At 48.6% G+C, this 13632-nt stretch overlaps 1 protein-coding gene across 2 annotated transcripts in view; it reads left to right on the forward strand.

Moving 5' to 3' along the window:
• Positions 1 to 1343: 1343 nt before the first annotated feature.
• Positions 1344 to 13632, forward strand: part of dennd4b (DENN/MADD domain containing 4B) — a 44988-nt gene continuing 32699 nt past the window's right edge. The window contains exon 1 of one of the 2 annotated variants that reach the window (XM_072393459.1): positions 1344 to 1468. The gene's annotated coding sequence lies outside the window, so the exon portion shown is untranslated. The remainder of the gene's footprint in view (positions 1469 to 13632) is intronic. The other variant, XM_072393458.1, reaches the window with a different exon arrangement.

Genomic DNA, 13632 nt, shown 5'->3' on the forward strand with positions numbered 1-13632 from the left:
AACATCTGGTTAATCTAACAGTTGGTTAATCTAACAGTTGGTTAATCTGATAGTTGGTTAATCTAACATCTGGTTAATCTGACGGCTGGTTAATCTAACAGTTGGTTAATCTAACAGTTGGTTAATCTGATAGTTGGTTAATCTGATGGTTGGTTAATCTAACAGTTGGTTAATCTAACAGTTGGTTAATCTGATAGTTGGTTAATCTAACATCTGGTTAATCTGACGGCTGGTTAATCTAACATCTGGTTAATCTAACAGTTGGTTAATCTGATAGTTGGTTAATCTGACGGCTGGTTAATCTAACATCTGGTTAATCTGACAGTTGGTTAATCTGACAGTTGGTTAATCTGACAGTTGGTTAATCTAACATCTGGTTAATCTGACAGTTAGTTAATCTGACAGTTGGTTAATCTAACATCTGGTTAATCTGACAGTTGGTTAATCTGACAGTTGGTTAATCTAACAGTTGGTTAATCTAACATCTGGTTAATCTAACAGTTGGTTAATCTAACATCTGGTTAATCTAACAGTTGGTTAATCTGACGGCTGGTTAATCTAACTTCTGGTTAATCTAACAGTTGGTTAATTAAAACACTTTATATATATATTGTGTTTATAGTGCTTTTATTTGGTTATTTTAATTTTTTAATGCGTTTAATAACGTTAAAATCTTCCCACTTTGGGACGAATAAAGAAATTCTTCTTCTAATTGTTCTGAAACACTCTGACATCAGGCTTTGTTTAGAAGTTCTTCTGATTCTGACAGTTTTTATCACCTGGTTCTTCTCATGAAGACAAAGTAAAACTATTTCATAGCTTTATTTTCTCTGTGTTATTTTCAGATTTGATGGAAGGATTTAAACTTAATAAAGTGCTTTAAACGTTGGGTCTTTTTCTGAATAAGAAAACTTTGTTGGTTTGAATATTGGAAGGAATGAAGCGACAGAAGCTGTTCAGGACTGAACCTGAGCTCTGTCTGACCCACAATCATCAGCTCAGAAACCTCATGATGTGCAGATTATTAAAAAACTGGTGTAACAATCTCTGAAAACATCCTTTCATCTGATTATTTTCATAATATTAATGAGATTTTGCTGCCTATCTCTTTAAAAAGATTTTAAATTTGAATTTCCTGCTTCAATAAATAAAATATTAATCTAAATATGTTGTTTTACGATGTGATATAAATGACAGGAATGATAAAACTGCATATTTCAGGCGTCAGATCCAGTTAAAGGTGAACTGGAGCTGAAATATGAAAAGGTTTGGGTCAGATGAGCAGCTTCCGGTTGGGCTTTTATTTTGTAAGGAGGGACCGGAAGCAGTTGCGTGTTCTCGGTCTTGTGCTGCGGGCTCCTCGCTCAGACTGCGAACATGGACGTTACATGTGAGACAACGACCTGACGATGGTCCTTCCAGTCACCTGCGGGACAAACCAGCTCAACCTACAAGGTACGGCCCGCGGGTCCAGCTCACCGAACCGGTCCGGTCCCGGGAAGCTGCTCAGCCAGCACCGGGTACACGTTAAAAGGCATTGCGTTTAACGGAACCACGGTACGCCCATTATCGGACACACCTCCGTCCGCCGCCGTTCTGTCGCTGTTTCAGCACCAGACTCCGTTTGTTTTTCCCCGGTTTTAACGCGCCTGTCAGCCCGTGTTTGCCAGCGAACCGCCGCCTCTAACGTTTTTGAGGAAATTCAATTTTATTTCCTCCTATTGTCTAAATGTTCTGAAGCTCCACTGAAGTGAGGTCAGAACGGGTTGTTCCGGCTCGTCAGAAACGGCTCGAAATGGTGTGAAAGACGCGGCTGGTTCGTGGCTGTGCGTCCGGTAATGGAAGCCTCCGGTTCCGCGGCGGCTCGGTGCTGCAGCGGCAGCCACCGCCGCTCATTCCGCTGATGAACCGCCGCAGAGCGCTCCCAGCCGCCGCCGTGTCGCAGGTTTTTATCAGATGCGTTTCCGGAAGAGTTAAAAATCACAAAGATCTGTGGGAACAGACGCGTGAACCGCGCAGAGCGCGTCCGATAATGGAAGCAGTGCGTGTTGTGGGGATTTTACGCCTCCAGCAGCTGTTGAGGCCTGTTTGTTGCAGCTTTCTCCATCAGCTGCTCTCTGACCGCTGAGCTGCTGAGCTGCTGAGCTGCTGAGCTGACCCACAACATCCTGCTTCTGAGGAGCCACGGCAGGTGGAGGCCTGGTGGAGACCTGAAGGAGACCTGTTGGAGGCCTGGTGGAGACCTGAAGGAGACCTGTTGGAGGCCTGAAGGAGACCTGGTGGAGGACTGGTGGAGGCCTGGTGGAGACCTGTTGGAGGCCTGGTGGAGGCCTGGTGGAGGAGTGGTGGAGGCCTGGTGGAGACCTGGTGGAGGACTGGTGGAGGCCTGATGGAGGCCTGAAGGAGACCTGGTGGAGGACTGGTGGAGGCCTGGTGGAGACCTGGTGGAGACCTGGTGGAGGACTGATGGAGGCCTGAAGGAGACCTGGTGGAGGCCTGATGGAGACCTGTTGGAGGCCTGGTGGAGACCTGAAGGAGACCTGTTGGAGGCCTGGTGGAGGCCTGAAGGAGACCTGTTGGAGGCCTGGTGGAGACCTGAAGGAGACCTGTTGGAGGCCTGGTGGAGGCCTGGTGGAGGACTGGTGGAGGCCTGGTGGAGACCTGGTGGAGGACTGGTGGAGGCCTGATGGAGGCCTGAAGGAGACCTGGTGGAGGACTGGTGGAGGCCTGGTGGAGACCTGGTGGAGACCTGGTGGAGGACTGATGGAGGCCTGAAGGAGACCTGGTGGAGGCCTGATGGAGACCTGAAGGAGGCCTGATGGAGGACTGGTGGAGGCCTGGTGGAGACCTGAAGGAGACCTGGTGGAGGCCTGGTGGAGACCTGGTGGAGGACTGGTGGAGGACTGGTGGAGACCTGAAGGAGTCATGAATCTTCCAGGTTGCTGAAGGTGTTGAGTCCTTCTGTGGCTTTTCAGACACTGAGTCAGGTGACCAGAGTGTGGGACCTCCACCTCTGTGGTGATTGAAGCTCGGTTGTTTTTGTGCTCTGAGCCGCTCTCAGGTTGGAGAATCAGGAGCATTTCTGAGCCGAGGCTCTAATTCTCCTCTTCCAGCTGGAAATAACCGTCAGCCGGGATGAAATCGCCTGGTTTCCCTTTTCTTTCGGGTCTCAGTCGGTTTCCTTCGGCCAAAAACATGTTGCTGCTTTTTTAACTTTTCAGCTTTCTCGGTTCTTTCTTCTTTGTCGGCTGCTGACTCCATGAGAGCAGCTGCTGCTGATGTCATGAAGGTGATGATGTCATGAAGGTGATGATGTCATGAAGGTGCTGCTGCTGCTGATGTCATGAGTGTGATGATGTCATGAAGGTGATGATGTCATGAAGGTGATGATGTCATGAAGGTGATGATGTCATGAAGGTGCTGCTGCTGCTGATGTCATGAGTGTGATGATGTCATGAGTGTGATGATGTCATGAAGGTGATGATGTCATGAAGGTGCTGCTGCTGCTGATGTCATGAGTGTGATGATGTCATGAAGGTGATGATGTCATGAAGGTGCTGCTGCTGATGATGTCATGAAGGTGATGATGTCATGAAGGTGCTGCTGCTGCTGATGTCATGAGTGTGATGATGTCATGAGTGTGATGATGTCATGAAGGTGCTGCTGCTGATGATGTCATGAGTGTGATGATGTCATGAGTGTGATGTCACAGCTTGTTTGTGGGGCCTCACTGGGTGGAAGAGCGGCCCGGTGCAGTTGATCTGGGACGGGCTGTTCAGGTGAACCTCTGCAGAGGGTCATGTGACCCCATTCTCAGGCTGGTGATTGGTTGTTTGCACGCTGTGGCGTCTGCGGTTCTCAGCGGGCTGTGAGAGCGGCGCCGCTCATGTTTGTGTTGGCAGACGGCTGCAGGATACCTGAGACCGTCGGGACGTGTCGCTTCTTGTCAGGAATCTGTCACAGCAGAGCGGAGACGGCGTGCAGACGGCGTGCAGACGGCGTGCTGAGCTCTAACTCAGCGGGCTGAACTCTTAAAGCGACGGGATCGTCAGGATCTGGGCTTCAGATCAGATCTGGGGTCAGTCTGCTGGTGATTCGTCAGATATGCAGAGGTCAAGAGTTCAGTCTGACTCGTGTGTTTTCATTTTTCTGCACAAAAAGATCTGATTCCAGATCAGATGAGATGTGAGCGACTTCCTGTCAGAACCACAGACTGAGCTGCTGCTCTTTAGTCCGACTCGCACACATGAGCTCTGCAAAGTGTCTTGGGTTACAGTTTAGCTCCCTGCCCCCCCCCCGGTCCTCCTCCAGCAGCTCTGAGGGTCTGAGCAGCTGATTCAGAAGAAGAAGAAGGCGCTCTGACACCTGGTTAGATAGCTGCTGTTTCCCAGCATGCACCGGGGCAGATCAACAGATGGATGCAGAGTGTCAGACGGGCTCCTCAGCATTCCTGCAGCGCTGCGTTCGCTGCCTCCGTCTGAATGGGACGTTGGAGTTGTCCCTGTGGTCCAGCAGAGGATCCCCCACCCTGTGACATCACTGCGGTGTTATGTCACGGATGCTTCCTGAAGGCTGTGCTCACAGTTATGTAACAGCATCCATCACCCTGAGTGTTTATCTGAGGAAAAATGAGTCCATTCAGTGTTTTTCTTCTCCTTTTCTTTCTTTAACACATTCGGCCCTTTAACAGCTACACAGAACTTTCTGAGGTCTGTTTAGATGTTTGAGACAGGCTTTGCTCAGAGAACCCGTTGGTTCAGCCCTCAGACGATGTGACTCTCACATCAGTTTGAACTGGATTAGTTCCTGAACTAAACGGAGCTCCCAGACAGGTTCAACATAAAAGGTTTCAGTTTCTGCTGGCTGAGGACACGCCGTCCTGCTGTGGAGCGTTACGTTTCCCTACGTCACCTGAATCCCACTGAGACAGGTCTGCTGACTGAGCGAAGGCCGAGTTAGCAGTTAGCTGTGAGTTAGCAGTTAGCTGTGAGTTAGCAGTTAGCTGTGAGTTAGCAGTCAGCTGTGAGTTAGCAGTTGGCTGTAATTCAGCAGTTAGCTGTAAGTTAGCAGTTAGCTGTGAGTTAGCAGTTAGCTGTGAGTTAGCAGTTAGCTGTGAGTCAGCAGTTAGCTGTGAGTTAGCAGTTAGCTGTTAGTTAGCAGTTAGCTGTAAGTCAGCAGTTAGCTGTTAGTCAGCAGTTAGCTGTGAGTTAGCAGTCAGCTGTGAGTTAGCAGTTGGCTGTAATTCAGCAGTTAGCTGTAAGTTAGCAGTTAGCTGTGAGTCAGCAGTTAGCTGTGAGTTAGCAGTTAGCTGTGAGTTAGCAGTTAGCTGTAATTCAGCAGTTAGCTGTGAGTCAGCAGTCAGCTGTGAGTTAGCAGTTAGCTGTGAGTTAGCAGTTAGCTGTTAGTTAGCAGTTAGCTGTAAGTCAGCAGTTAGCTGTTAGTCAGCAGTTAGCTGTGAGTTAGCAGTCAGCTGTGAGTTAGCAGTTAGCTGTAATTCAGCAGTTAGCTGTGAGTCAGCAGTCAGCTGTGAGTTAGCAGTTAGCTGTGAGTTAGCAGTTAGCTGTTAGTTAGCAGTTAGCTGTAAGTCAGCAGTTAGCTGTGAGTTAGCAGTTAGCTGTAAGTTAGCAGTTAGCTGTAAGTCAGCAGTTAGCTGTGAGTTAGCAGTTAGCTGTGAGTTAGCAGTTAGCTGTAAGTCAGCAGTTAGCTGTAAGTTAGCAGTTAGCTGTAAGTCAGCAGTTAGTTGTGAGTTAGCATTTAGCTGTAACTTAGCAGTTAGCTGTGAGTTAGCAGTTAGCTGTGAGTTAGCAGTTAGCTGTAAGTTAGCGGCAGATGCTAGCAAACGAGGCTTTCTCATCAACAGCAATGGACCAAGCCGGAGATGTGCACAGCGTAACTCGTAGTAATGCATGTGTACCGTTAATTACTGCGTTTAAACATTTTGGATATATTAACCTCATTAAACAGTTGGACCTGGAGACCTCCATCTTTATCAGAAACATGCCGATAATGTAGCGTTAGCACAGCGAGAGTGAGGAGAGGACCGGTGTTGTGCTGGAAACACACCTTAAACACACAGCTTTGGTTTTTATTTGGATGTTGTTTGTCCTGCAGGGACTACTTTCAGCAGTGGATGAGTCCATGCTTTGCAGTGAGTGTTTGGGCAGCAGGAGGATGTATTCATGGTGACCTCTGACCCCTGAGCTGCTTCCTGTTGGCTGCCTTGTTCTTGACCCTCGGCCATGTTGGCCTGCAGCCTCCATCACGTTAGCTCGCTGCTTTCAGTCTGCGCTGACGTGAAAAAAACCTGCAGAAGAAGAACAAACCCAGTTCAGTCTCTGTGCCTCATGGTTTGTTGTCCGTCCGCTGGGCTCTGATTGGTGCTTCCTCTTCTCTCATCACGTCCCTCCACCTCTGAGCGCCTCCTCCTGGTTCCTGCAGGAACCCTGAACCCAGCAGGACCTGTGGTTCCTCCTCCTGGTTCCAGCAGGAACCCTGAACCCACCTGGACCTGTGGTTCCTCCTCCTGGTTCCAGCAGGAACCCTGAACCCACCTGGACCTGTGGTTCCTCCTCCTGGTTCCTGCAGGAACCCTGGACCTGTGGTTCCTCCTCCTGGTTCCTGCAGGAACCCTGAACCCAGCAGGACCTGTGGTTCCTCCTCCTGGCTCCTGCAGGAACCCTGAACCCAGCAGGACCTGTGGTTCCTCCTCCTGGTTCCAGCAGGAACCCTGAACCCAGCAGGACCTGTGGTTCCTCCTCCTGGTTCCTGCAGGAACCCTGAACCCACCAGGACCTGTGGTTCCTCCTCCTGGTTCCTGCAGGAACCCTGGACCTGTGGTTCCTCCTCCTGGTTCCAGCAGGGACCCTGAACCCAGCAGGACCTGTGGTTCCTCCTCCTGGTTCCTGCAGGGACCCTGAACCCAGCAGGACCTGTGGTTCCTCCTCCTGGTTCCAGCAGGGACCCTGAACCCAGCAGGACCTGTGGTTCCTCCTCCTGGTTCCAGCAGGGACCCTGAACCCACCAGGACCTGTGGTTCCTCCTCCTGGTTCCTGCAGGGACCCTGGACCTGTGGTTCCTCCTCCTGGTTCCAGCAGGGACCCTGAACCTGTGGTTCCTCCTCCTGGTTCCAGCAGGAACCCTGGACCTGTGGTTCCTCCTCCTGGTTCCAGCAGGAACCCTGGACCTGTGGTTCTGTTCTGTCAGATGAGTTCGTGCTCTGAAGCTGGCGACCCGAGCTTTTCTCCTTCAGCCCTGTTCATGAGGCCCAGACACGGATGTGTGTGGCGTCCATTTTGAGTGGCGGCTGATCTTGGGCCGGCGCCCTCTGGCTGTTGTTTACATCATAAATGCTGCATCATCACATGTGAATTAATTTTGGAAGCTGACTCCGTTCCCTCCGTCCTCCTGATGCTGCCGGCGCTCTAAATTTAGACTCCGGATATTTAAATCTCCTCCAGGAGGCTGCAGCTCCTCCACTTTCAGCTGCAGTAAGCAGGTCAGCCGGGCCGTCCGCTCAGAACCCGCCGGGCCGTCCGCTCAGAACCCGCCGGGCCGTCCGCTCAGAACCCGCCGGGCCGTCCGCTCAGAACCTGCCGGGTCGGATCTGTGTCGGTGTGAGATTACAGAGGAGTGCCAGAGCCAGTCAGTGGGCTGAGGCCCGGCTTCCCCAGAGACCCTGAGGCCCACTTTGATCAGAACTGTTTTGATCTGATCCGAGACAGTTTGTTTTGATTGGATTCTTTTACAGGGACGACCCGCTTTAAAACTGGACCGATGTCGGCGCCGTTTAGAACTGAAAACCCAGATTATAAAAAGGAGTTGAAACACAATTAAACCCATTTAATGGTTCTGATCCGCTTCTTTTTCTCATTAGGACATTTTTAATTAAAAACCCTAAAAGTTCTGCCGTGACTGAACAGAACCAAAGTTCCTGCACTCGGTGCCACGCCCGCCGTGCTGCTGGCGCCCGCTGATCGAAGCCCAGGTGTTCGGTACTCAGTGACCCGATAAACGGCCCGAAGCTTCAGAACACTGATCCGAATCTTCTCTGAGAGCACGCCGTTCACAGGTGATTTGGACGCTTCGGTGTCGGTAATTCCCCCGAACAAACGCTTTAAATCTGCCACCTGCAGCTGCCACAACAGTTAGACCAGAATCTGGGTTCTGACCCAAAGAATGAGGTCGTGGTTTCCTTCAGAGGGGGGCGGGGCTCAGCCTTAGAGATAGGGGGAGGAGCTCCACCTTCAGGGGGAGGAGCTCCATCATCCGGGGGAGGAGCTCCACCATCTGGGGGGAGGAGCTCCACCATCTGGGGGGAGGAGCTCCACCATCAGGGGGAGGAGCTCCACCTTCAGGGGGAGGAGCTCCACCATCCGTGGGGAGGAGCTCCAACATCTGGGGGGAGGAGCTCCAACATCTGGGGGGAGGAGCTCCAACATCTGGGGGAGGAGCTCGGAGTAGAGTCGCTGCTCCTCCACATAGAAAGGACTCAGCTGAGGTGGTTCCTCTGGTTCGGATGCCTCCTGGGAGGAGGAACCGGGTCAGAACCAGAACCCACTGGAGGGATTATACATCCCATCAGGCCTGGGAACGCCTCGGATCTTCCAGGAGGAGCTGGAGAGGGATGGATGGTTTCCTGCTGGACCCGTTGGTTCTGACCCACTGTGCAGAAACGTCTCTCAGCCTCACACACTGCCTCCATTCAGGTTACAGGGCGGCTTTTCACGCCCCGTCACTGATGATGTCACTCACAGAAACATGTGAGTAAACGGCGTGAGAGGCTGACGTGTTGCCATGACACCCAGAAGAGACAAAGAGCCCTCTGTGGAGCAGGACCGCCACGGTACCAGTGGACCTGCTGCGATGAGCGTGGAGACGTCACCTTCAGGGGAGATAAAACCTCTTCTCACCCAGCTGCAAGTTTCACTTCTCCACAAACTGGAAATGAAAGCTCTCCTTTTCTTCCTCGCCAAACCGCTGACTTCCTGGAACGCTCACCTGATCAGTGTCTCTGCAGAAGGTGGCCGGTTCGTAGCTCTCAGCTTGTGTCTGAGGGACTTTTGGGTATCTTGATGTTTTAGATGCTTCTGAACGCCGTGCGGCTCCAGCTGCCGCCATCTTTGCTGTGTGCGCTCGCCATGGTTACACCTTCTGGCTCTTTGAAGCTGTTGGCTGGGACATTTCCTCGATTCCTTCTGTTATTCAGACGTTTCGGGCTTTCAGTGATTCAGGGAACTGCACACACTGAGGTAATTAGGGCATAAATGGATGTTGTTTAAATCATCAGAAAGCTGAGCTGGATTTATATTTCAGATTATTTAATATCCCAGAAATGATTTAATATCCCAGATGATTTAATATCCCAGATGATTTAATATCCCAGGTTGGGCCGGCCCACCAACGAGGAACCAGAGGTTCATCTGAACCGGGAGCCGGTGGTTTCCTGTTTAATGAGGCTGCACCTGTTGGTCCTCAATGTTACTCAGCATCCTTTAGCAGAAAAGGTTCTCAGGGTGTGAGGAACCCGCCGGTTGGATGAAAGCTTCAGGGTGGCTGAAAGCTTCTGGTTGGATGAAAGCTTCGGGTTGGATGAAAGCTTCAGGTTGGATGAAAGCTTCTGGTTGGATGAAAGCTTCTGGTTGGATGAAAGCTTCGGGTTGGATGAAAGCTTCAGGTTGGATGAAAGCTTCTGGTTGGATGAAAGCTTCTGGTTGGATGAAAGCTTCAGGTTGGATGAAAGCTTCTGGTTGGATGAAAGCTTCAGGGTGGATGAAAGCTTCTGGTTGGATGAAAGCTTCAGGGTGGATGAAAGCTTCAGGTTGGATGAAAGCTTCTGGTTGGATGAAAGCTTCGGGTTGGATGAAAGCTTCTGGTTGGATGAAAGCTTCAGGTTGGATGAAAGCTTCAGGTTGGATGAAAGCTTCTGGTTGGATGAAAGCTTCGGGTTGGATGAAAGCTTCAGGTTGGATGAAAGCTTCTGGTTGGATGAAAGCTTCGGGTTGGATGAAAGCTTCTGGTTGGATGAAAGCTTCAGGTTGGATGAAAGCTTCTGGTTGGATGAAAGCTTCAGGGTGGATGAAAGCTTCTGGTTGGATGAAAGCTTCAGGGTGGATGAAAGCTTCAGGTTGGATGAAAGCTTCTGGTTGGATGAAAGCTTCGGGTTGGATGAAAGCTTCTGGTTGGATGAAAGCTTCTGGTTGGATGAAAGCTTCGGGTTGGATGAAAGCTTCAGGTTGGATGAAAGCTTCGGGTTGGATGAAAGCTTCAGGTTGGATGAAAGCTTCTGGTTGGATGAAAGCTTCAGGTTGGATGAAAGCTTCTGGTTGGATGAAAGCTTCAGGGTGGATGAAAGCTTCAGGTTGGATGAAAGCTTCAGGGTGGATGAAAGCTTCTGGTTGGATGAAAGCTTCTGGTTGGATGAAAGCTTCTGGTTGGATGAAAGCTTCGGGTTGGATGAAAGCTTCAGGTTGGATGAAAGCTTCAGGTTGGATGAAAGCTTCTGGTTGGATGAAAGCTTCAGGGTGGATGAAAGCTTCTGGTTGGATGAAAGCTTCAGGTTGGATGAAAGCTTCGGGTTGGATGAAAGCTTCAGGTTGGATGAAAGCTTCTGGTTGGATGAAAGCTTCAGGGTGGATGAAAGCTTCTGGTTGGATGAAAGCTTCAGGTTGGATGAAAGCTTCAGGGTGGATGAAAGCTTCTGGTTGGATGAAAGCTTCAGGTTGGATGAAAGCTTCGGGTTGGATGAAAGCTTCGGGTTGGATGAAAGCTTCGGGTTGGATGAAAGCTTCGGGTTGGATGAAAGCTTCGGGTTGGATGAAAGCTTCAGGTTGGATGAAAGCTTCTGGTTGGATGAAAGCTTCTGGTTGGATGAAAGCTTCTGGTTGGATGAAAGCTTCAGGGTGGATGAAAGCTTCAGGTTGGATGAAAGCTTCAGGTTGGATGAAAGCTTCTGGTTGGATGAAAGCTTCGGGTTGGATGAAAGCTTCATAAACTGTTATAATTATATCTTATGAACCGTTTCCACTCGGCAGCCACCTCCTCTTTGTCAGGACTGTAGGTGTCACTTAGCTGCCTTCAGGCTGAAAACAGCAAACACTGGTGTTAGTTCAGCTGTGCAACCAGAGCAGTGTGTTATTAAATCATTGTAGGCAGGTGTGTTAGAGCCGGTGCTGATGGATTATCCCTGGACTGTTAGAAACACTTTCCTGATTCATCTGATGTAAGAAGGAAGCGGGACTTCTCTCGGTTCACTCTACATTCTGCAGGCGTACCTACAGAAGCTGAGCTGGGGCTGATCAGTTGGACAGATGCTGGCTTTCTGAGCATGAATCCAACGTGTTTCCACTGTTTAAGCGAATAAACTCGACTGTCACCAGAGGGGCAGTTTAGGCTGTCTGTGGTTGTGATTCAGTAGAAGAAGTAGTTGTCCGACCTTCAGGTGGAGATTGGCGGTAAAACGTAGATTCACAATGAGCTCAGACTGCCCCACACTGGCAGTTTTATTATTTATCACTTGGGCGATTCTCACGAAACTTTTAAAACTTTTGCAAAAACAAATTTAGGTCAATTTTGCTATTTTTTTCTCTTATTAGTATTAAGCAGGGTCTCAATTAACTGGCTCAATATTAAAATTAGTGATCAATACACGTTCTTTAATACTTTTTTGGAATGTTTTATTGAGTCGTTGACCAAATAAATTCATTACCGTAACACATTTTTAGTTGCTGATAACTGAATATGTGTGAAAGGTAGAGCTTTTATTTTTTTCATGCATGTTCTACTCATAGTTCAGAATAGTTCACATAGTGTAAACATTCAGAAATGTTTTTATTGATACAGTAATTTTAGTTATTATGTTCATTACCATAACAAAATAGCATTTTCTTTTTTTAAACTAAATCTTTCCTGTAGTGTAAATTTCACAAATAATTAAAACATGTCTATTCAGTAATCTGAAAAGACTCGACGAATAGTTCCTGTACTTGGTTTCATCCAATCAGTGATGTGTCCCGACAGGAAGAAACGACCAGCCGACGGGTTCTGATGAGTCAGAACCGTTCCTCAGGTACATGTCGGCCCATAAACTCTGAACCAGACGAGTCAGAACCGTTCCTCAGGTACATAAACTCTGAACCTCACTGTCATCTTTTCCAGGCTAACGCTAAGAACTGTAGCTTAGCGTGTCGTTAACCAGCCAAACACGAAGAGATGATGCAGAAACTGGAGTTAGACCTTCTCTCAGCTGCTGTTGGACTGGTTTAAATTCTGAGAATCATATGAGGAATGAACTGTTCTGCGATGTTTCCCTGCTGTTTATTAGGCTGAAACTTGTTCAGTTTGATGTTAGCCGAGTTTCTTTAAGTCGTGGAAGTTGTTCAGCTGGATTGGAGCCCCCCCACAGGTGAAATGAGTGGGCTGAGCTGCACATGTGCAGGAAGATGCCACCGTGACACAGAGTGACCTGATGCCCTGTAGTGAGGAAATGTGGTGCGTTTCTCTGGGTTTTCCCGCTTGTATTTGGCACATGAGGGTGTGTGTTTCCATTGTTGCACGTTGGTAATTAAACAGGGAAGTAACTGTGATGAAATCTGCTGTTTCTGCAGCAGATAATCACAGATCAGAAGGAAAAAAGAAGTTTTGGGTTTATTTAAGGAGGACGGCTAAGTGTGAAGCTAAGAAAACTGAATTAGACACGGTCCAGTTATTTAAAGGGAAAAACGTCCATCAGGTCTGTCGCAGCTTCTCCCATAAAGAGGGAAGTTGGTCTATAACTGCTGAAAGGTTAACTCTGTTTGTGTTAAAGAAAAGAACTGAAACCCCCAAGTGGCATTGTAGAAACTCTGCTTCTGCTTTTCCATCCCCTCTGCCTTCCTGTGAAAAGAGCTGCAGGAGAAACCAGACCACAGGCCTCGTTACTTTGATAATAAACTATTTTAGGGTTGAAAGAGACCTGTCTGTTTGGATGGTGGTTTTACAGATAAACTTCTAATTTCACGTCTCATAATTTGAAGCATTTGAGTAATTTAAACCACAGACTTCAGCCCAAACAGCAGCTGGCTGTGTCACAGACTGTAAAATCAATTCTCCGGTGACGGCACGCCTGTCTTTGTTGGAAAAATACCCCAAAATCCTTCAGTTTCTGCGTAAACTCTGCTCAACGTAACCTTTATTGCACGTTTCAGCAGAAGTTTAACAGCAAATGTTTTACAGGACAAGACAAAGTTAAGTAGAGGAAGGAAGTAGAGCTCAGATATGTGCGGTCTGTTTTAAAATCAATCTGAGTCCCGTTTAAAGGAAAAAGCTCCAAAAGAAGAGAGTAACACCTGGAATAAAACCCCAAATCAGGAGGAAGTTTAAAGCATTTCTTCCTTTAATCATCAGGGGAAATGTGAGATCTCTGCTGGATAAAATGGACGAGCTCGGAGCCCTGATGAGGAAGGAATATATATATAGGAATATATAAGGAATATATAAGGACAGCAGGAATATCAGGCAGAGACCTGGCTGCAGGAACAACTCTAACAGCTCTCTGCTCAGCTTTTAGCTTTAAAACGCATTAAATAGGTCAGAAATGTATTTCTCAACCATGTGTAAAAAGCATTTGGATTGGAATCGTGGAGCTGGGCTTCACAA

This window comes from Leuresthes tenuis, unplaced genomic scaffold, assembly GCF_036924035.1.
Source record: "Leuresthes tenuis unplaced genomic scaffold, fLeuTen1.0.hap1 SCAF_10, whole genome shotgun sequence".
Classification (NCBI taxonomy): Eukaryota; Metazoa; Chordata; class Actinopteri; order Atheriniformes; family Atherinopsidae; genus Leuresthes; species Leuresthes tenuis.